The sequence below is a fragment of the Periplaneta americana genome, chromosome 16, assembly GCF_040183065.1.
Source record: "Periplaneta americana isolate PAMFEO1 chromosome 16, P.americana_PAMFEO1_priV1, whole genome shotgun sequence".
Taxonomy (NCBI): Eukaryota; Metazoa; Arthropoda; class Insecta; order Blattodea; family Blattidae; genus Periplaneta; species Periplaneta americana.
The window spans coordinates 102,419,350-102,443,919 of NC_091132.1; the positions used below are offsets into that span (position 1 = coordinate 102,419,350).

The 24,570-nt window shown below is 37.1% G+C and overlaps 1 protein-coding gene and 1 non-coding gene across 5 annotated transcripts in view; one reads left to right on the forward strand and one right to left on the reverse strand.

Moving 5' to 3' along the window:
* Cad88C (cadherin 88C) overlaps positions 1-24,570 on the forward strand; it is a 488,883-nt gene that overhangs the window by 164,702 nt on the left and 299,611 nt on the right. The window lies entirely within an intron of this gene.
* Positions 10,186-10,259, reverse strand: TRNAS-GCU (transfer RNA serine (anticodon GCU)). The gene has a single exon. It is a non-coding gene; the product is annotated as a tRNA-Ser (tRNA).

Below are 24,570 nucleotides of genomic sequence, written 5' to 3' on the forward strand. Positions count from 1 at the left end.
GTGTCAGAAGTAGTAGCAGTAGCCGCAGTGTCAGAAGTAGTAGCAGTAGCAGCAGTGTCAGAAGTAGTAGCAGTAGCAGCAGTGTCAGAAGTAGTAGCAGTAGCAGCAGTGTCAGAAGTAGTAGCAGTAGCAGCAGTGTCAGAAGTAGTAGCAGTAGCAGCAGTGTCAGAAGTAGTAGCAGTAGCAGCAGTGTCAGAAGTAGTAGCAGTAGCCGCAGTGTCAGAAGTAGTAGCAGTAGCAGCAGTGTCAGAAGTAGTAGCAGTAGCAGCAGTGTCAGAAGTAGTAGCAGTAGCAGCAGTGTCAGAAGTAGTAGCAGTAGCCGCAGTGTCAGAAGTAGTAGCAGTAGCAGCAGTGTCAGAAGTAGTAGCAGTAGCAGCAGTGTCAGAAGTAGTAGCAGTAGCCGCAGTGTCAGAAGTAGTAGCAGTAGCAGCAGTGTCAGAAGTAGTAGCAGTAGCAGCAGTGTCAGAAGTAGTAGCAGTAGCAGCAGTGTCAGAAGTAGTAGCAGTAGCCGCAGTGTCAGAAGTAGTAGCAGTAGCAGCAGTGTCAGAAGTAGTAGCAGTAGCAGCAGTGTCAGAAGTAGTAGCAGTAGCCGCAGTGTCAGAAGCAGTAGCAGTAGCCGCAGTGTCAGAAGTAGCAGCAGTGTCAGAAGTAGCAGCAGTGTCAGAAGTAGTAGCAGTAGCAGCAGTATCAGAAGTAGTAGCAGTAGCAGCAGTGTCAGAAGTAGTAGCAGTAGCAGGAATATCAGTAGTAATACTAGGAGCAATATCAGATGTAGTAGTAGTAGTAGTAGCAGCAGCAGCAGTAGTATCAGCAGTAGCAGCAGCAGTGTCAAGTAGTAATAGTAGTAGCAGTATCAGAAGTAGTAACAGTAGCAGCAGTGTCAGAAATAGTAACAGTATTAGCAGTAGCAGAAGTAGCAGCAGTAGTATCAGTAGTAATAGTAGGAGCAATATCAGAAGTAATAGTAGCAGCAGTAGTATCGGCAGCAGTGTCAGAAGTAGTAACAGTAGCAGCAGTATCAGAAGTAGCAGTAAGAGTAGCAGCAGTAATAGTAATAACAGCATCAGTAGGAGCAGCAGCAGGAGTATTTTGTGGTATTGATGACTGGATTAAAAAAAAAGACTAATACAATACACAAAATAATAACGTGTGAAGTGTTGCTCTAAATTAAACCACCATCTTCATCTTCATTCTCGAGGAGTGAACCTTTCAGTTTCATTCCACTCACAAGGTATGTAGGTCACCTTACCATCTTTTTCTTAAACGTTAGCGACGGGTTTGTAATCAATAGGTTTTTGTATGTGTCTATTTTAATTCACCCATTCATCAAATAAGTTCTATTTTTATTTTCTTTAATCTGTTATGTTATTTTTTTACTTGGTTATTTAACGACGCTGTATCAAATACGAGGTTATTTAGCATCGATGAGACTGGTGATAGCGAGATGATGCCGAGGATTCGCCATAGATTACTTGACATTTGCCTTACGGTTGAGGAAAACCTCGGAAAAACCCCAATCAGGTAATCAGCCCAACGAGAAATCAAACCCGCGCCCGAACGCAACTTCGGATCAGCAGGCAAGCGCCTTAACCGACCGAGCTCGCTAGTGGCTGTAATGTTATTAATGTGAAACATTTGCACTTCATTGAGCCCAGCTGCAGATGTTGATGTAGTCTCAAATCCAGCAATGTATCTCAATAATTTTAATTTCTGTTATCTCTGGGTCATACACAAACACTGAGGTGATCATTATATAATTTTCCGTTCACTGCTTTCCTTGCTTTGTTTCTTGAGGTATCCCATTTTGCCGCAAATATACTCAAATTTATATAATTTATTTTCCAAGATTTTTCGCATTAAAGACGCACCATCCTACGTAATTGAAATGAATGAATTTTCTGTATCTTCTGGTTGGTTTACTTGAAGTTTCAGTGGGAGGATTTGTCGCTGGATATTTCTAGATTGTATTTGAAAGCTGTACAATAAATATACCGGTAGTAGTTTTGTAATTTATGAACCAAGTTAAAATTGCTTGATAATCTGCAAAGATTAGTGTATTTAAAGTAAGTTTCCCTAATTAACATTTATTTTCAATTCTTTGCCATTTCTTTACGATAGTACAGAGAGATCAGATGAGGTGTGGACAGTAGCGACGGGAAACGGACAGTGTAGAGTCGCACTTGTACAACCATGTAGGTTTTCGTAATTATTTTAGAAGTGTTAAAAATGTTATGTTTTATTTAACGACGCTCGCAACTGCAGAGGTTATATCAGCGTCGCCGGACGTGCCGGAATTTTGTCTCACAGGAGTTCTTTTACATGCCAGTAAATCTACTGACATGAGCCTGTCGCATTTAAGCACATTTAAATGCCATCGACCTGGCCTGGGATCGAACCCGCAACCTTGGGCATAGCAGGCCAGCGCTATACCAACTCGCCAACCAGGTCGACTTTTAGAAGTGTTTTACTTACCAACTTAAACTGGCTGCTTTCGTGGTCCACACATTTTTGGCACCTCTTTATTAAATCTCTGATAACTCGCTGTAGTTCTGGTCGATTAATGCTGTTTATTTCGTGGCGGATATTACGTTTCAGTTCTTCCAGAATGCGTGCGGTATTTCGTCATGGAAGGGTACTTCATGAATAATATCGGGTTTCTCAGCACTTCCATAACGATTGTTTTGTGAACACACCTAACCATGGAGGTGGAACCATGCCTGGTCTGAAAAAATATTAAATGTGAGTTTATTAGTCCGTTATGAATATTTTTCAGCATCCACTCACAACTTGTGTAGCATATTCGGTATAGCGCTGGTCTTCTGTGTTCGAGGTTGCGGGTTCGATCCCGTACCAGGTCGATTGCATTTAAGTGTGCTTAAATGCGACAGGCTCATGTCAGTAGAGCACGTGTCTTAGTTATTTTATATGGCTACAACTTCAATGATTTAGTAGCTTTTGCAGAGATCCATAAGAAATTCATACTTGTGAAAGAAGTCTAAGTGATTTTCTAGGAGAATGTTCCAATGTCATCTAATGTTTCTTCTGTGAAAACCCTACGTAGTCTGTTTTGTTTCTTAGACTGAACACTTCTCATTGCCTCAAATTTATTATAAAGATTATGGATTGTTGTACGTGATGGAATTTTTACACCCGGGAATCATGTTTCAAGCCGCCATCGTACTTGGCTGGCAGACTGGGTAACACATGAATCCTATTATGTTCCTGGATATATATATATATATATATATATATATATATATATATAATAGGATGCGAAACTGCGGTCAGCACCATCTGGCGACGGGGGTTGAAATAAGATGATCAGCGGCCAACGTCGTAGGTGGTGAACACTAGAACTACGTGTTGGGTACATTACCCAGAGTTCTTTATTTATCCATTCGAGATATTGTTCGAGGAGCCAAGATGGCAGACAGAAACTTAATAAGTGAACATAAAGTGATACTATGTGTGTGTATAAACAGTGATGTTTATGGACGTTGTAAAAATAGTGTTGTTGAATGTATTGTAAAGTAATAGTAACATAATAAATTGAACTATCTAAGTAGTTCTTGCAGACTTTTCCGTCGCGCTGTACAATAAATACCCAAAGAATACAATCCCAGTTATATAAACTTTTGCTTTATTTTTTGTCTCTGTCTGGTTATATTTTAATTGGGTAGTGTAAAATAAAGGGTGCGTCAGAAAGAACGGATGGATTTCAAACTGTCGATACGCAACGAGGAGAGAGATATAGTGAGGGGGACCACGACTGTTGGGTCAGCCATAGAATGCAGTTTCAGTTGAGAATATGGTGTTGGTCTGGTGTACAACGTGCTTTCATCGTAGAGACATTTTTGAAAAATGAAGAGTCTGTGATCGCCATCGGATGTCACGCTAGGATTCCAACTCGGAATACAATTTTGCGGTGGGTGGCTTCATTTCGTATCACAGGTTCAACATTAAAGAAGAAATCACCTGGACGAAATTCTATTGCACTGAGATTGTCCGAGGCTACGGTAAGATCTCGCGCCCTGCGACTTCTTTCTTTGGGACCATTTGAAGGCGTAAGTTTGTGAACATCGATCACATACACTGGACGAACTGAAGACAGCGATTCGTGAAGAAATCGTGGCAATTGCACCAGCTATGACTGTGAAAGTGATGGCGAACATCAGAAAACGCCTCGATGCCTTTATTGAAAGCCAAGGACATCATATGGATAATGTTGTTTTACATAAATAAACTGCCATATATTGGTGAATATGTTGATAACAATAAATTTTTGATTTGATGAATCTTTACAATTTTCTTGCCATGTGAAATCCATCCGTTCTTTCTGACGCACCCTGTAGATGTCTCTTTTATCTTCCTGTTGGCTACGGTAAGAATTTTCAGTAGAAGATGCTGTGAGGAATAAAAATGTAAATGTTTTATTTTAAATTGGGTTAGTTTTTAATATCGATGAGGTTGGGAGGGAATACTTTCTGCACAGTTTAACATTTTCGTCACCAGGTGCGCTGCTAAATGCATGGAGTAATTAGTTACCATTTTCGTTACTTGGTGCGCTGCTAGATGTAATAACGTCCCTCCTCCGAACAGGTGGCAGCAAGATCAATTTCTACAACAGCGCCTCTAGAATGAGTTACGGGAAACTCAGTAAGTTTCGCATCCTATTATATATTCATCCATGTTATGTTGTTCAGTTGAAAACATTTGATTAGCTATTATACAGTTTACACTTACTTACACTTTCACTTTAAATGCACAAGAAAACACCGTATAATATGTACCGTGTGACTTGCCAGTCACTTGGAGACTGATTCACTAACCTTGACACCAGCCAGCCAGGACAAACACGTGCATGTTTGCGTCATCGTCACGGAACTTGTATGGTTGTATCACCGCGACTCTACACTGTCCGTTCCCCGCCGCGAGAGCGTCAGCAGCGCACAGTGAAAACCCCGACGCTCCTGTCCACACCTTATCTGATCTCTCTGTATATATAGGCTAAATAAATATTCGTATAGTATACGCGTACATTTGATTCTCTCTTTATGTTTTTTTATCATTTTATTAAAAAAGAATGCATAATTACAACAGGACATCCTTGTCGTATATCCTGACTGGTAGTCCTGTCTTTGAAAGTTGTGCTGCAGTAACACTGTGCCCATGAAAATGAGTTATTTTCATCTGTCTCTTCTTGAATTGTCTCTAATGATCTCGACACTTCTATCTTCTGTCGTGCGTGATACATGTTTGTCCGTCCTTTCGTACACCTTTTGTTCCATTGTCTATTTCACTGAATTGCGCACTATTGTGTCTTATGTCATCATCATCATCATCATCATCATCATCATCATCTTCAAGGTTTAGGCCTGGTGGCCTGTTCCTTCCTCTTGGAAAGTGTCCTCCCATCTATTGCGGGGTCTTCCGATATTCCTCCTTCCTTCCGGTCTGTAGTTCAGTATTTTTTTTTGGGAATCTGTCTTCATTCATCCTTAATATATGTTCTTTACAGTTTTTCTTTTCTCTTGCTAATCTGTCGTTTAAGTTGAAAATTCCCAGTTCCGTCCTTATGTCTGTGCTTCTTTTCTGGTCCAATAGAGTGTATCCTGCCACTGATCTCAGAAATCTCATCTCTGCAACCTCTATCCTTCTTCTTTCTCATAGAGTCAATGCCCAGCTTTCACTGCCATACATAAGAACAGGGACTGCCATTACTTTATAGAATTTTAGTTGGGTCTCTTTTAGTGTTTTCCGGGATAAAGTTCTTTTTATTGTACCGCACATTCTCTGGAATTTATTTATTTTGTTGTTAACATCGTTATTTTCGCAGTAGGATACGTTACAACCCAAATAATTGAAACTACTCACCTACTCAATTATTTTATCCTCTATTAGGCCTACTATTTTGGTCCTTAGATGCCTAGTCCCCAGAAAGCCCATTGCTTTAGTTTTTGTTAAAGATATTTTAAGATTATAATCTTTAATAACTTTCAATAACTTATTTGTTGCTATTTGCAAACCGTCCTCTGAATTACTGAAAATCACTTGATCATCGGCAAACAAAGAGTGTCTATGCTCTCTTTGCCGATTATAAAATGTTCTGTTAAAATACTTTGTCATTCTTCAATGACTACGTCTATATATAGACTACATTAAAAATTGCTGGTGGCAATGGGCATCCCTGTTTCACTCCCTGGTTTATTGCCACCATTTTGTTCGTAATTCCTTGTCCATTTTCTATACTTATATATGTTTTCCTATACACAATCTGAATCACCTTAAGTATATGTTTTGGGTATCCTTTATTTTCCATTATATTCCATTATATTCTTATAACACTATCAAATCCCTTCTCATAATCTATGAATAGGATATATGTTGGCAAGTTGAATTCTCTTCTTTTTTGTATTAGTTGTTGCATTATAAATAGTCTGAACAAGAACGTCCTTTCCTGAATCCACATTGTTCTTCTTCCAGCAGAGCTTCATTAATTACGTTTATTCTTCCCGTCACTATTTTTGCATATATCTTATAAGCTGAATTCAAAAGGTTTATTCCTCTATAATTTGTGCATTCATGTCTATTTCGATTTTTAAAAATTGAAAATATTTTTCCCTCCAGTCATTCTTCAGGTATCCTGTATGTTCTCCAACATATGTTCATAATATCTAGAAGTCTATGTTCTGATTATTAATTTTTGGTCTGTCCGTCTGTAATGATTCTATGCTTTGTCCACTCTCGATGGTTTATGCTTGAGTGAAGTGTTGAGTGCACAGTGATCGCGCATGACAGTGCAGACTGAAAACATCCGCGGAGGATGACAACTCAACTGCTCTCAAAGTTCGCGCCGTTGTTTCGTAATGCAACATTCCTAGAGAGTTTCCACACCCTTAAAGTTAGTATGGACAGCTGTTTTTTTTTTTTATTTGTACTGCACATCGCTCTGAAACATGAGAAGACCATAATAACAGTCTGAGTGCCCTCATTCTGTAGAGCATTCCTCCAGCCTCAGAGCACATTCCTCACGAGTTACTAAACAGCAAATTTAAACCAGTTTTGGAGCAGCTTGTAAGCAGTTGCTGCTGCCAGCCAGAATGTGTTTACATGCTTCAGCTATTGTCCGAGCGCACCTTTTCTTCTGATGTAAACATTAATTAGAGGTTGTGGCTTTAAGATTTTGGAGGACATTGGATTTTTGGAGAGCTAAAGGTTTAGCCTAGGAGCTATAATTAGTTACTGCAAAATTTACTTCGACACTATCAAAACTAGAAGCAAAATAATAATCCTAATCCATGTCTTCTCGGTCTTATGGGCTCCTATTTTATTTCCGGAGATTATCACGTGCTACACATACAGTACAAAGCCATGCGAAATGCATATTGGTTCCATTCAAACAATCTTCTTCTCTATTCAGTTGCCAGTATTCTGTATGTTCAGCTGTTGTCTCAGGTCCTCATTTCGTACCCTCTCTTTTCTATTTTTCTTAAATGTTTATTTCGTTTATTTATAGTACCTTTTGAGTCTCTACTCACTTATCAGCTCTTGCCTCAGCTGCATAGGCCTAAGTCAATATTGGACGAGTCACTGGTTTACATATTTTGACTTTAGCACCCTCCTTTAAACAATTGAATTTTCCTTTCCATATCAATAAAGCCCGATATTCTTGCTGCCTTGTTTGTGTGATAGCCTATGTTAACTTCATTGCGCATTCATGATCGCTAGTCATCGAAAAGATTATTATGTTCAACTATCCAGATAATTTTGACTAGTAGTTACAATTTATAATTTATGTTAAGAGAAAAGTTTCATATGATATTCTTATTGAATTTGGTATTCCCAAGAAACTAGTTCGATTAATTAAAATGTGTCTCAGTGAAACATACAGCAGAGTTCGTATAGGTCAGTTTCTGTCAGTTGCGTTTCCAATTCACTGTGGGCTAATGCAAGGAGATGCACTATCACCTTTACTTTTTAACTTTGTTCTAAAGTATGCCATTAGGAAAGTCCAGGATAACAGAGAGGGTTTGGAATTGAACGGGTTACATCAGCTTCTTGTCTATGCGGATGACGTGAATATGTTAGGAGAAAATCCACAAACGATTAGGGAAAACACGGGAATTTTACTGGAAGCAAGTAAAGAGAGAGATTTGGAAGTAAATCCAGAAAAGACAAAGTATATGATTATGTCTCGTGACGAGAATATTGTACGAAATGGAAATATAAAAATTGGAAATTTATCTTTTGAAGAGGTGGAGAAGTTCAAATATCTTGGAGCAGCAGTAACAAATATAAATGATACTCGGGAGGAAATTAAACACAGGATAAATATGGGAAATGCCTGTTATTATTCGGTTGAGAAGCTTTTATCATCCAATCTAAATATCTGAAAGTTAGAATTTATAAAACAGTTATATTACCGGTTGTTCTTTATGGTTGTGAAACTTGGACTCTCACTTTGAGAGAAGAACATAGGTTAAGGGTGTTTGAGAATAAGGTGCTTAGGAAAATATTTGGGGCTAAGAGGGATGATGTTACAGGAGAATGGAGAAAGTTACACAACACAGAACTGCACGCGTTGTATTGATCTGACATAGTTACGAACATTAAATCCAGACGTTTGAGATCGGCAGGGCATTTAGCACGTATGGGCGAATCCAGAAATGCATATAGAGTGTTAGTTGGGGGGCCGGAGGGAAAAAGACCTTTAGGGAGGGCGAGACGTAGATGGGAAGATAATATTAAAATGGATTTGAGGGAGGTGGGATATTTTTTATTTATTTTCTTGGGTTATTTTACGACGCTGTATCAACATCTAGGTTATTTAGCGTCTGAATGATATGAAGGTGATAATGCCGGTGAAATGAGTCCGAGGTCCAGCACCGAAAGTTTCCCAGCATTTGTTCGTATTGGATTGAGGGGAAACCCCGGAAAAAAACCTCAACCAGATAACTTGCCCCGACCGGGATTCGAACCCGGGCCACCTGGTTTCGCGGCCAGACGCGCTGACCGTTACTCCACAGGTGTGGACGAGGTGGGATATGATGCAAGAGAATGGATTAATCTTGCTCAGGATAGGGACCAATGGCGGGCTTATGTGAGGGCGGCAATGAACCTCCGGGTTCCATAACGGCCAGTAAGTAAGTTACAATTTATATCTCGAGGATAATTTGCTTACAGTCATAGATTTAGGTTTTGTAGTCGATGTTTTCATACTATATTACTGGCAACTAAGCTGGAATTGGTCCTGCCCCGTGGCGTCGTAGTCTAAGGCATCCTGCCTAGAACTCGTGTTACAAAATGCGCACTGGTTCGAGTTCTCATAGGGGAAGAAATTTTCTCATGAAATTTTCTGCCAGTGTATGGGACCTGTGCCCACCCAATATCGTGATGCATTTGGCGAGCTGCGATAGGTAGCGAAATCCGGTTACGAAAGCCAGCTATAACGGCTGGTGGATCATCGTGCTAGCTACACGATATCTCCATTCTGGTTGGATGATCGTCCACCTCCGCCACAGCAGCGGCTGGTCGGTCTGGGCCCTTAAAGAGATGTAGAGCCACGGTTTATTATTACTAGACTTTTCTGGTCCTTCTTCTTGTTCTTGTTGTTCTTCTTCTCATTATTATTATTATTATTATTATTATTATTATTATTATTATTAGGTGGAATTGAGGCGCTCCATATAATACCAACTTAACGTACGTTATGTGGTTTTTTCGTTTGTAGCGCCTATTGAATCTTAAAAACACATCTCCCTCTTGACTAAAATTTAATATTATTTCCCTCTAGAAACATTTTAATGTCGTTCTGAGCAATGCTGTTATGGGAGATGTAAAATGTTTGATGCTCCGTATCTCAAATTCAAGATTTTGCAGTTAAGTTCATGTTCAGTATACGCCTTAATTGATACAACAACCGTTGCAAATTATCTTCTGTATCCGCTAACAGGACCGTCGTTGGCGCAGTGTACTATCTATGCTCAGCTCCTTATTTCCTACTCTATATTCAGCTTCATTTTTAACATCTTTAATTTAATAATGACAAAATAATTAAATACTTTAATAATGGACTTAAGGAATCTCCTTGACGGACGCGGACGCCCTCTTTAATTTGTATCCTTTGTGTAGGGCTACCATACGTCCGTATTTTGTACAGACATGAATAATTTCAAGGAAAAATTAATCCGGGGCCGGGTATCGATCCCGGGACCCTTCGCTTAGCGCGCGAACGCTCTACCGACTGAGCTACCCCAGGAACTATACACTATATATAGCGTCTTGTCAGCTCATGTGAGTTGTGTGGATATAAAAAGGAAAAATTGTGACGGAACAATATTTCCTTGAAATTATTCAAACCTGCTTTACAGGGAGCTACTACCTGAAAGCCAGATTTGTATAATACATTCGTTACTGGAGGTACGTTAACAGAAAGCCACAATTTAAAGTCACACAGTATTTGTGTGCACTCACAGTTGAGTTCTGGCGTCTTGTCAGCTCATGTGAGTTGTGTGGATATAAAAGGAAAAATTGTGACGGTGTCGTGTATAGTTCCTGGGGTAGCTCAGTCAGTAGAGCGTTCGCGCGCTAAGCGAAGGGTCCCGGGCCCCGGAACAATTTTTCCTTGAAATTATTCAAACTTGCTTTACAGGGAGCTACTACCTGAAAGCCACATTTGTATTTGTACAGACAGTTTGTATTTTAAGACACGTATCCGTGCCCGTACCAATGTGTCAGTAATAAAAGTGCACTAAACTTTGTTATGAGGAGGTGTCAATTTTATTGATATTGTGTATTCATTACTCATGGTCACTATTAACTACATTCTAACATGACTTACAAAATTCCACTTACAATGTATCTGCTGTAGCATGAGTATTATTAAGCAATTACATATTTCTGACTGGACTGTATTGCTTTCAACTGACGCTGTCCAAGAAGGAAGTCATAAAATTCAACACAGCTTACACTTTGCGATTAATATTATGTTTTAAATTTTCTGGTTTTAATCTATATTTTTCATCAGTTCGCGTATTATTCACTGTTGCGAAGTATTTCCTTCTGCTTTCCTCTTTATTTACGTATTTATTTATTTATTTATTTATTTATTTATTTATTTATTTATTTATTTATTTATTTATTTATTTATTTATTTATTTATTTATTTATTTATTTATTTATTTATTTATTTATTTATTTATTTATTTATTCTGGTGTAGTTAAGGCCTTCAGACCTTCTCTTCCACAACACCAGGAATACAAATACAATAATAGAAATAAACAGAAAAAAATACACTATATACAAAGTAAAGCTACACAAGAAATAGAGAGAGAGAGAGAGAGAGAGAGAGAGAGAGAGAGAGAGAGAGAGAGAGAGAAACACTATAAACAAAGTAAAGCCACACAAAAATATACACAGATTGCAGTCACACAAACTTTCAATGAGTGATTAAGTATCATAATTAATTGTATCCTAACTAATTAACTAACATATACAAGAAACTTGCAATTTTAATCTAGATTGAAAAAGAAAAAGAAAAAAATCACAAATCAATACTTCTAGCAATACCTAAAAACATTAACTAAGACAAAATTTTCCAATTTAATTTTGAATTGTGATAAAGTCCGGCAATCCCTGACGTCATTAGGTAACGAATTCCAGAGGCGAGGTATTTCTACAGTATAGGAAGATGAGTATAAAGACGTTCTATGATGAAGGATAGAAAGAAGTGCTTGATGTCGGTTTCGAAGAGTTGTAAGGAATTGAAAGCGCGATAACAGATAATTCGGAGTAGAAGTATGCATGATTCTAAACAGAAGAGACAGTGAATGTATTGTTCTTCCTTCCTTCAGAGGCACCCATGAAAGTAACTGAGGGAAGGTGTTACATGGTTAAATTTACGAGTATTGCAGATGAATCGTATGCACACATTATGAACACGTAGTCTCTCAGCTAAAAGTGAACTTACATTAGTTAGCGAGGAATCGCAATAATCAAAATGGGGCATTACAAGCGTCTGCATAAGATAGTTTTTTTAGACTAAGTTGTTGAGAGAATATGAAAACGTAGAACTTTTGCGTAAAATTGTATCTCTCAGAACTTTTAGCAGGATAAGCTTAAAATCAGGGTATTTATATGGATTTTGCGGGCCGCAGAATAAGAGGCTAAAAAAAGGAGTATCCTGCGTAAAGCAGGAGATCTGGTCACTTCGGTCACCAACGGTAATAGCCACTATTTTGCACTCTTTGCTTTTAAAGATACATCGAAGACCAAAATACTGCATTCACAGATTATATAATTTTAATACAAAGACTGCATTCTCTACAGAATCAATGTTCTTTGTTTAATAACTCTGCTACTTGAATACTTCGTACCTTTGTCTTCGTCAATGCATAAGTAGTCTTAACGTTTGTAGCTTGTACGTTCATTCCCTTTGTGTTGCCGTTGAGCGTGATTTTAACAGTGGAAAGTTTTATTTTACGCAGGCAAAATGTCGAAAAGGAAGTGTAACTTATCAAGTGAGTTAAGAACGCAATACTCATGTTTGAAACAGAGTTTACGAAGTCCTAATGAAGATGAGTGCACTATCTACAATGCGCAGTTTTCAATTTTATTGCTTTCGGTGGTCTTAGAGATATAAATAAGCACGTGGAAAGTCAGAAACACTTCAAAGCTGCTAAAGCTTCCAGTGTGAACGAAACAATGTGTATGTGCTTTCTGAATAAGTCTCCAAAATTTGATTATTTACATCGTGCTGCTGAAGAGACAACTTTGGTTTGCAGCACGGGCTTTGCTTCAGATTTGCTGACTGTCAGTGCTGATCACATATATAACAGATTAGCCATTCGCAGGGGCGGACGCAGGATTTTCTTTCGGGGAGGGATTTGAGGAGATAGTAAAGATGGAATAATGAGAAATACGTTTATATACTCACAATTTGTTTCCGAGTCCCAAACATTTACAAGTTGGCCTGAGTAGCGTAGTCGGTATAGCCTTCTGTGCTCGAAGTTGCGGGTTCTATCCCAGCACAGTTCGATGGCATTTAAGTGTGCTTAAATGTGACAGGCCTCATCGGTAAATTTATTGGCATGTAAAAAGAAGTCCTGCGGGAAAATATTCTGGCGCACCAGTGACGCTGGTATAACCTCGGCAATTGCGAGCGTTGTTAAATAAACAACAATTTTTAAATTTTAATATTTACAATGACTGCAATACAAAAACAATAACAGAGTGATATTTACAGAAGAAGGTGACGAGGCTTCTTAGACATTTCATCTAGTACTTCATAAGCTTTTATTTCTACATTTTTATGTATCATCATCAAGACCAGTCCATTTAATCTGTCCGCTCCTCCAGTAAGTCTTCAAACACCGCAATGTTGAGAACGACCGTTCTGGTGTTGCTGTAGTTAAGGCAACATGCAGAAAAGTTTTAGCGCCTTGTGAGTGCAGGGAAAAATAATTTCATTGCACCTGTTCAAAGATGATATAAAATCAGTAGGCATTAGGTGAAGATTTTTCTGATCAAGGACATTTCTTCTCCACATCTTCAATTCATTGAAGAAAGACTCTGGTGATGCATCAACATCATTGGGCCACTGATTTACTATAGCCTCAACAGCAGTTTCTAAATCTTCATCTGATGCTCGCACTATGTTCTTAGGCAGAAAATTTTGTATGGACTTTAGGATTCCCTTATGATTTAAAAACCTGTCCTTGAGCTGACTAATGAAATAGTCTAAGAAGGGAAGGAGAATTGAAAGCCTAAAATACTCTTCAGGACTCTCTGTCTTGAAGTTAGAATGCTGTGTTTGTCTCCCTGCAGTTCTTGGAATTTCCAGTGTAATTCAAGTAAGTTCAGCAACACTTTTTGCCTCTAGGTTCACTGGCTGAAAATTTAAACGAAAATCTTCCAGTTCTCTTTCTAGATTCTAACATAGTTCAATTCATGTCTTAAGGTCCATCTGTTCTGACAGTAGTAAACTGGCTAAACCATGTGACAGGCTAAAAACATGGCTAGCTACAATCATAGACACAAAAAATGTTGGTTTCTGTATGACTTATATTACGATGTGCCGAAGTACATATGATAATATTTCAGTGCAGAAATTCTGCGTCATCATATGATGATGGAAGAGTGGAACAAAGAAAAATTCTCTCCGGCACCGGAATTTGAACCCAGATTTTCAGCTCTACATCCTGACGCTTTATCCACTAAGCCACACCGGATTCCCATCCCGATGTCGGATCGAATCCTCTCCGTTTAACTTCCACTTCTTGGGTTCCCTCTAGTGGCCTACCCTCATGCACTGCGTCATAGAGATGTATGACAATGGCACAATGTCCATACATATGCAGAAGTGCAGAACATGATATGCGAAAAATAATCACTTTGAGATTTAAGATGGTACTTATTCCGTCGGATCCTGGTCACTTAGTCACTCATAACGAGTTATATTATTAGTCTTCTTGCGTTGGCTCTCTTGTAGTAAGTGCCAGAGAACAGTGCTACTCTCCAGTGGGCAGTGGATCAGAGTTGCGAAGCAGAGGCAAGAAAAATCCCAGATGTAGGGATTTCTTTCAATGCAAAGATACATTTATTTAACATTTTAGCAAAGAGAATTTACGTGGAAAACCCTCTAATTCCTATGTACATTCACGAATTAAAATCAATATTATTTTTGTTTCTTGTTTCGTATTTTTCTCAAAATTTCGGGAGGGGATATATCCCCTTAATCTCCCCTCTTGCGTCCGCCCCTGGCCATTCGTTTGTTAAAAACAGTAACATGTGGAAGAGGTCAACCACCAGGGTCGCCACCGTTGGTTGGTAACGACCGCTAGATGGAACCTCCGTCAGGGAACAGAGTTCAACACACTATGTTCAGAGGTGCACTCATCATGAATGACTAAGTGGCCAGGATCCAACGAAATGAGCGCTGTCTTAAATCACTAAGTGATTATTTACGCATATATTATTGTGATGTTTCAGCCACACAAGAAATAACGCCTCGTTAATCCAGCCATTATCGGAGAAACTATAAATAGGTTCGATAACCATAGGCCTATATCAAGAAATTGAGAAAACTTTTACTGGAAATTATGTAATGCGGAAATATAATCTACAAAACGAATATTAGTTCAGAGACACTGTTACGAAATTATATAAATAGTAGCTGAAAGCACCCGGCGTCGCTCGGGTTTTCCTTTCTGCTTCTAGTTTTAATTAAACAGCGACAAAAATGCGATTTGTATAATCGTTAATAAAATCTATAAGTTCCAACCGATTATGTTATTTCTTTCAGAAACTGTTAAATTCGTGTTTCTACATCAGTATCTATCATAGGTTTCGAGGTGCTATGCAAAGAAAAGAAATTGTGAAAATTCATTTTTTACGAGATTTTCAAATATGAAAACATGAATAAAAATTACAAATCCCAACAGATTCTTCTAATTGCTTAAATAAATGTTAAATGCACACACAGTAATCATCAGGATTATCGACTTGTTGCAAAAATAACTGTTTTATGTGTCCAAATCTAGTTTTTCAGGTAAAGCTTCCTGTGAAGCAGATTTGAATAATTTCAAGGGAAAAAATTGTTCCGGGGTCGTGTATCGATCCCGGGACCTCTGGTTGAACGTACCAGCGCTCTGCCAACTGAGCTATCCGGGAACTCCACCCGACACGTTTGTGTGTTTGTATCTGGAACCAATGAAAAAAGGAGGAGGTTCTTCTGTTACGGGAAATTGTAAATTATTTATTCTGTAATTTGTTTTATTATTAGTTAAAAATGAACTATAAACGTCAGTGTTAATGGTAATGGTAATGAAGTAACTGAATTTTTACGAAACGCGTAGAATCTCTCTTGCGATTTCCTCTGGAAACATCAACAATTATTTTTAGGTAATGTTCTTAATTGCGGCGTATATTCGATGCTTCATTTGTTTAACGATGTCATAAAATACTCAGTATTCTCCATGAATTTCAAATCAGAGTTCTAACATGACTTCTTCTGTAGATGATAGATGGCAGCATAGTGAAAATGATAAAAGCTGTTGTTTTCAAAGCCATAAGGCTGATTAATCTGTTAATATGTGATCTGGGCTGTCAGTCGAAATTAATAATTAATTTATATGATAGAAAAGTCAGCTGTGTAAAAAAATTAGGCTGTAGTAGTTAATATTATAAAACTCCATTTGTAAACCGTAATGTCCAAACTGAACTGAATCTGCTAACTTTGTCACTGCAACCATTGAAGCTCCCAATATGTTAGATTTAAAGTTAGTATCTGTACTTGCAATATTTTTCATCCCAAGACTAGGAGTGAAAATCAGGTTTTGTAAGAATCTTTTGATGTTAGCAGAGTCACTGCAAAAATCTTGTCAGAGCACATATTATCAAACATTTGCAAAATAATAATAATAATAATAATAATAATAATAATAATAATAATAATAATAATAATAATAATAATAATACTGATTATGATGATGATGATAACAGGCAGACAGACACAGACAGACAGATAGATAGATAAATTTTATTGTCAGAGGCATAAATACGCATAGACATTGTCAATAAAATACATTAATACATTAAAATTACAATATAGTACATTATGCAACGAGCCTATAATGATAGTAATTAAGAAGCAAGTATGGATGTTTATGAAACGAGCGCAAGCGAGTTTCATAATTTTCATACGAGCTTCTTAATTACCATTATAGGCGAGTTTCATAAAACTTTTTTATGCTTGACCATATTTGTAACTTGAAATTACAGTATTCAGATGTATACATTTTATTTGTATCTGACAAGATCGGAAGTGACCTTGTTCTAGGTCGTGAATTGTGAGATGTGCGCAGACGCGAAAGTATTGATTTTTTCCGAGGAACAATAATGTCATTGACCTTGTGTAATCCCGTTAAACTTGGTATAACTTTGATTATTGAATTCGACATTGAAAAACGAGATGACAAATTGAATTTATTTGAATATTATTTACAATTAACGCTAATTATACTTATAATAATTATTATAGTAACAGAACATAACCTTCTGCGACAGTATTGGATTCCCAGCCTCCGTGACTTTTCGCTAATTCTCTTTCGATTGCATATCCGAGAATAATCGATACTTGCGGTTTTATAACGGTACAAAGCTGACTCGTTATTGGCTGAACACCTGTAAGCTGAGTTGTCATTGGCTGAAAACACCTGAACTTTAATGAGTAGGTGTACTTTAATGACATGCATTAAAGGACTGCTACCAGGTGTATAATTACTACATTTCGGCATGGTCGAGCATAAAGTCAAATATAAAATACATTAGGCAAGAGTTCAAGGGCCCATACGCGCATCCTCTAGAAGTCTAGACAGTGTTCCGCAACCGGTGTGCCGCGGCACACTGATGTGCCTTTACAAGGTGGAAGGAGTGACGCGAAAATTAATTAAAATTAAATTAAAATTAAAATTAAAATGATGTGGTGACAAAACATGCCCAGTCCCCAAGTGTGCTGTGTATGGTGAAAAACTCAGTAGTGTTGCTTTGATTCCCAATAAATTGAAACGACATCCTCTAGAAGTCTAGACAGTGTTCCGCAACCGGTGTGCCGCGGCACACTGATGTGCCTTTACAAGGTGAAAGGAGTGACGCGAAAATTAATTAAAATTAAATTTAAATTAAAATGATGTGGTGACAAAACATGCCCAGTCCCCGAGTGTGTTGTGTATGGTGAAAAACTCAGTAGTGTTGCTTTGATTCCCAATAAATTGAAACGACATTTTGTTAACAAAACATTCCTTTCTGTCAAGCAAAGATGTGAATCATTTTCGTCGATTGTTGGAACAAAAAAAAAATAATAATAAAATAAAATAAAAACAAAAACAAGTGAAGCTCATGACGACGTCGGTACGTGTTTCGCAAAAAAAATTGAGGGGCATGAGTATGCGGATTTATTTGCAAATGATGAATGGGTATCTAAGTTGGCATATCTTTCCGATATTTTCGTACATTTGAATGAGCTTAACAGAAAAATGCAAGGTAGGAAAGAAAATATTTTGACTAGTATGGATAAGATTCAAGGATTTATGAATAAATTGGATTTGTGGATACAAATTATTGAAAAAGGGTCGTTTGAGATGTTCCCAACTGCAAGGCCCATTGCTGACGGTAATAAAGTGTTGATAGACTTAAATAAAGAACATTTAGTAATCTTGCAAAAGAAGTTCAAGGTTTATTGTGGAGAGAGTGTTCCAGATTTCGACTGGGTTCGTGATCCATTCATTTTGGATTCAAAACATCTTCCGAATAATATACTCGTACAAGAGGAACTGGCAGATTTAAAAGCAGACAGAACACTGACATTAAAACTTCTCGAAGTGCCTTTGGAAACATTTTGGTTGTCAATAAGGAGTGAATACCCGGTTGTCTCCGGAATGGCAGTTAATATGTTATTGCCATTTTCAACTACATATGTGTGAACTGGACTTCTCGACGTTAACTGAAATTAAAACATCAAAGAGGGATAGACTCAAATCCATCGATGAAATTAGGCTTGCACTGTTAACGATTCCGCTACGGAACAGCCATCTGTGTGCAACTAAGCTGGCCCAAGTATCACACTGAAGGTATGAGAAGTTATTTACTCTCATATTAGTAAAAGAATCGTGTATTTTGTACAGTGAATTGAAATTCATAAATTGTTATGAAATGCAAGAGTCGATTTCTGCTTTACAATAATAATAATAATAATAATAATAATAATAATAATAATAATAATAATAATAATAATAATAATAGCAATAATAATAAATTTGATTACATTACGTAGTCATATTAAAAGAGTCACATCATATGTTTTTGAGGTGATTAACATTTTGGTGTGCCGTGTTGAGTCTAGGGCCGTCTAGGGTGTGCCGTGAGTAGAAAAAGGTTGCGGAACACTTGTCTAGAGCAGCGGTCGTCAGCTCAGAGCAACCTGGGGCTAGCATCTCTTACCCGCGGAGAACCAGTGCACCATGGTGCACTCGTAGCTGCTAGTGGGTATGCTCTCTACCTCTTCCTGCTACACGACGGGGCACAAGGGACGGCTCCGCTTACTCTTTGCACATTTCAGCGAGTGCTGACGACCACTTCTCTAGACTGTAAGAACACAAATGTATTAATTTATTTTTTATATATCTCCTGAATTTAAGAGTATTATTTGTATATTTAATATCCTCAGGCAAGCTATTGTAAATTTCAATTCCAGAAACCATATAAGTTCTGCTAATATTTGTGAGATGGTGTACCGAAGATGGTGTGCGAGTATCATAACTATGAAAGTCATTATTTCGGTGGAAGACAGAACGATTTGAATAAATTAATTGGAATACATTTAAATATATATTTATATATACCATAAACAGTGAGAATATTATACTGTAAAAATATTCCCTACAGGATGTTCTACTATCTACAGTCGCTATGCACCTGACAATACGCTTCTGAGCCATAAAAATGTCATTCCAGATCTTAAAAAAAAAAAAAAAAAAAAGTCATATGAAAGCCCTGACTCAACTTGTGCAAAATAAAAGGACATTAATACATCATGATTAATTACAGTCCTCACAATTCTGATTTGATAACATATACTGTTAAGTTTAGAAATTAAACTTATACAGTGGGGTCTTCAAGACAAACGATCATCAAATGTAACATCCAAAAATTTAGTAGTTTCCCATTTACGTAAGTATTGATCTTGAATAGAAGTAATAATGTCCTTCAAATTTTTCTTTTGAGAATTATGAATGTGAATATATCCCGTCTTATTAACATTCAAGAAAAGCAGATTGCTATCAAACCATGTTTTGAGATCTTTTAACAGTTCACAAAAGGTTGTCTCTAAGTCCTGTTCATTTCCATCATTAACAATAACAAAGTATCATCGGCATACATACACATAAAGTAATTTTTTAAGTACATGGGTAAATCCTTTACATATAAAAGAAACAATACAGGGCCCAAAACAGAGCCCCGAGGAACACCACATCAATATGTACATTCTTGGATCTATATTTATTAGTATAATTATTTATTTTATGATCCTTGTTTGATATGTCCACATATTGATATCTGTTTTGAAGTTAAGAGGCAAACCATTTTAACACTATCCCACGAATACCGTATCTTCAAGCTTAGCTACAAGAAAGTTATGATTCACACAGTCAAAAGCTCTGCTAAGATCACAAAAAAATTCCAACAGGAGGCTTACCACTATCAAGAGCAGAAAAATTTCATTGAATATGCTGTAGATTGCAGTATTAGTGGATTTTGAGGGTCTGAAACCATGTTGATGATGATGATGATGATAATCATCATCATCCTTGCATGTATTGGGCCTAGTGGCCCGTTACGGTCTCTTGCCAACGCTTGCACGGTCTGCCCAAGGATCTCTTGCCCACAGGATGGTAATTTAAAATTTGGCGTGGAATTCTAGAACGAGGCATTCTGATGACATGTGATCTCCAGTTTTGTCTGTATTTCTGCAGGTATTCCGTAATCGGTTTAATCTGCAGTTATTTCATAATGGCAGAATTTTTAATATGATCCATTCTCGTGTATCCCGCTGTACGACGCATAAATCTCATTTCTGCCACGTTAATCTTTGTGAATCAATATTACGAATCGTCCAAGCTTCACTACCAAAACAGAGTATAGGTCTGGCCAATGTTTTATAAATTCTGGTGCGCGTGTGTTTTTGTACTAAGGTTGGTTTGAATATCTGATTAATTATTCCCATTGCTCTTTTGAATTTAATAATTTTCTCATTCAAATCCTTTTCTTCTTCATATGAAATTTGGTAACCGAGATAACTAAAATTTTTGACTTGTTCGATGATCTTATTATTGATGCATATTTTGCTACGGACTGGTTCCTTTCCTAAAAAAGCCATCACTTTAGATTTGTCAGTTGAAATTTCCATATTGAAACTTTCTGCCATCTAATTAAAGTTGTAAACCAAACGTTGTAAATTATTTTCTGAAGTTGCCATAAACACAATATCATCAGCAAATAATAAATTATCTATTTGGGACAAACGACTTGTCGGTATACATCCATGTTGTTTCAATCTCCATTCCTTAATAATGTGATTAATGTATATTATAAATAATAGAGGAGATAAACTACAACCCTTTCTCGCTCCTTGATTTATTCGTTTCCATTCTGAATATTTGTTTTCAATCCTAACCTGTATATGATTATTATTATAAATATTGTAAATAGCTGTTATTAATTGATTTGGAATACCATCATGTGCTAAAATATTAAATAATTTGTTTCTATCTACTCTGTCGAAGGATTTCTTCATATCAATAAATGCCAGGTAGGTTTCAATATTAAATTCTCTATGTTTTTCGATCAAAAGCTTCAGTGTAAAATATCCATCTGCACATGATCTACCTTTTCGGAATCGATTTTGTGCTTCATCCAGTGTAGTGTCATAAAATTGGTTCAATTTAATTTTTAGTAATTTGGTATAAATTTTGTAGCCAGAATTGAGAAGGCTTATTCCTCTAAAGTTATCACAGTTGCTTATAACACCTTTAATAATAATAATAATAATAATAATAATAATAATAATAATAATAATAATAATGTAATAGATGACATTGATTCATACTATACTGACAATATCAACACACATTCTGGAGGCGTGAAAAGACGAGGCAAAACAAATGTGCTAACTTAACTGCAAAACAAACAAGGAAGGAAAGAGCTGGGCATACAGATAGGGTGCTGACATTGCTCATATTGTGTACAGAGTGGGGTAACTACTCATGGTGTTGAAACTTTTGTAATCAAAATATAAGCCTACAAATTCTTTTACATGTACACTGCGATCTTAACCCAACTGAAGGACTTCTGTGAATTTCCTGGGTACAATTCTCTCTCAGCACTACTAGATTTTTCTGCCTTCTACCAGCTGTCAACATAATTCTGTTGATTGTTGACAATGTAATTTTTTTTCTGTCCCAGTGCAGCAGTTCTTGCCCAAAGGTGATAAGGGACTTTTTTCAAAATCATGCCGAGTAGTCTCATGTCGTTTATCTATTCTTCTTTGCAAGTACATTATTGAATTAAACTGGGTTTGAGATGGAAAGAAGCGATATTTCTGCTACGAAAGTAGCCTTAAAACGTCTGGAATTAAAAGAGAATGTCATTTCCAGGAGAAAACATACATTCATCCCCTAGACTTGTGAACAGAAACTGGCGATATTGGCCATTGACGGTAAAACGAAAGAAGATGATTTCAAAGAAAATGTTATGAACTTTTATAAGCAGTTCATTTCATATCTCGAACTATTGAAGGGGAGTTTTGAGGTGCTGAGCAGTCTTCCTGAATTCAAGTAGGTTCACATTATGAATTACACTGGAGCAGAGTTCAGATATCACTAATTTCTAATCCTAAATTTGTCATCAATATTGGCAAACTTTTTTATGAGGTCTTGGTCGTGAATCTTGTGCTTACAAAAAAATGTAGAGAATGAGAAATGAAAAGAAAGATTCGAACACAGAACTGAAAAGTTAAAATCTGTGGATTGAAGTTTTCGACGAATTGGAAGTGAAACGAAAAGTAACAATTTTGATAAAGTTTTAGAATTTTAATATTGTCTTCCAGGAACTTACGCACATATGCAGAGAGTGTTTTCCTTGAGGAAAATCGTTTGGAGACCTGAAAAATATAGACTACAAGTAAATAGGATAAAAGCATTGCTTTAAATTAAAGTCAGGTTAGAGTTTTCATGCATGGATTCCTATGGCTTCAACATAGGAAACATTTCTTTTCTAAAGAAAGTACATTCTTTCCAGATATGAGAATTACTGATTAATGACTAGAAGCATTTGAAATGTGGATATGGAGAAGGATGGAGCATGTGAAGTGGACAGACAGAATAAGAAACGCAGCTGTGTTGGAAAGAGTGGATGAAGAAAGAATGATGCTGAAACTGATCAGAAAGAGGAAAAAGAATTGGCTGGGTCACTGGTTGAAGGATGCACTGGAAGGAATGGTGAACGGGAGAAGAAGATATCAGATGATAGATGACATTAAGATGTATGAATATATGAGACAAAGAGAAAGGTAGAAAATAGGAAGGACTGGATAATGCTGGGTTTGCAGTGAAAGATCTGCCCTTGGGCAGAACTCTATGAATGAATGAATGAATGAATGAATGAATGAATGAATGAATGAATGACATAATATTGTTACTATATACGTTTAAATCAGATAGCCTATCTGTCTGTAATTTTATTATCAGGCTATATTAATTTTATTGTATGAGTAGAATTAGACAGTCGGTTTCGCCGTTAATTTCTTAACTCAGATTAACCTACCGTCCTACTAGATCTATATGGACAGTTTCATTTCATGGCAAAAAATTACTTAGATTTTTAGAAGTACCTCTGTTTATTTAATATTCTTATTATTGAATTTTGTAACTGTATTCCATGCTTGTATCCCGCAGATAGTACTTGGTGCGTAGTCCTGGTGCCGGAGACGATTTTTCTCTTCTATCCTTACTTAGGTACATCATAATAATAATAATTTATTTTTAATTTTGCGCATTTATTATAATAATATACACTAAGATAATATACCGAGAACTTGTTTCATAACAATCATTTAATTCATTCCGGAGTTGTGTCATTATTCTTCCCTCTGCAAACAAAATTTGCAATTCAGTGAAATATTCCGGCATATGTGGGTTAATATACTGGTACAATATAGCAGGGGCTCTTCTATAATGCAAATGATATCCGCAAATTTTCGGAAAACAAAAATGTCCGTATTTTTGTATCCAAAATGATGGCAACCCTATCTTTGTGTCAACTTTCGATTTCCCTTTACCGTATTAAAATTGCCCTTAATATCCTTAATAAGCAAAATTGTAACATTCGATATCGGTACATTCTTTCCTCCTAAGACCCATAAAATATCAAGTTCCATCCTATCAAATGTCTTCTTGAAGTCAACACAACATAGGGAAGGAAATCCTTATAAAAAACATCAGTCGGCCTAGAGGCATAATTTTGTAGCGCTTAAAGTACTGGAGAAAAGGAAGCTGGAATTCAGATTTAACTGGTATAAATATGCAAGTGTGTGACAAATTGGTATTGATTAGTTCCGGTGTTGTAGTCGAACCTCAGCAGATTCCAGATCACGATTTCATCCTGGTGCTAAACATTCGAAATTGGATGAGACCGGAACAACTGCCAGTCCGTTAGTCTGCGGCCGTGCACTCACATTCCAGCGGGACGGACTCGTTCATATTCCACTTGGCAGTGAGCACTGGGCCAATAATGTAGACGCAGGAGCCACATCTCCCTCATCTTACATCCTGTCTCAGAGCCGGCTTTAAGCCGATTGTACCGATTTATCCTAATTGGGCCTCGCACCGAAACACAATGATTTTTGTTTTCAGGACCCGTCTGTAGATACTATATGAAAATGAGCGTTTGACTGGAAGTGGCAATAACAGATGTGCTAATTATGTCAGGTGAAGAATACAATGCGTGCAGTTCTGCGT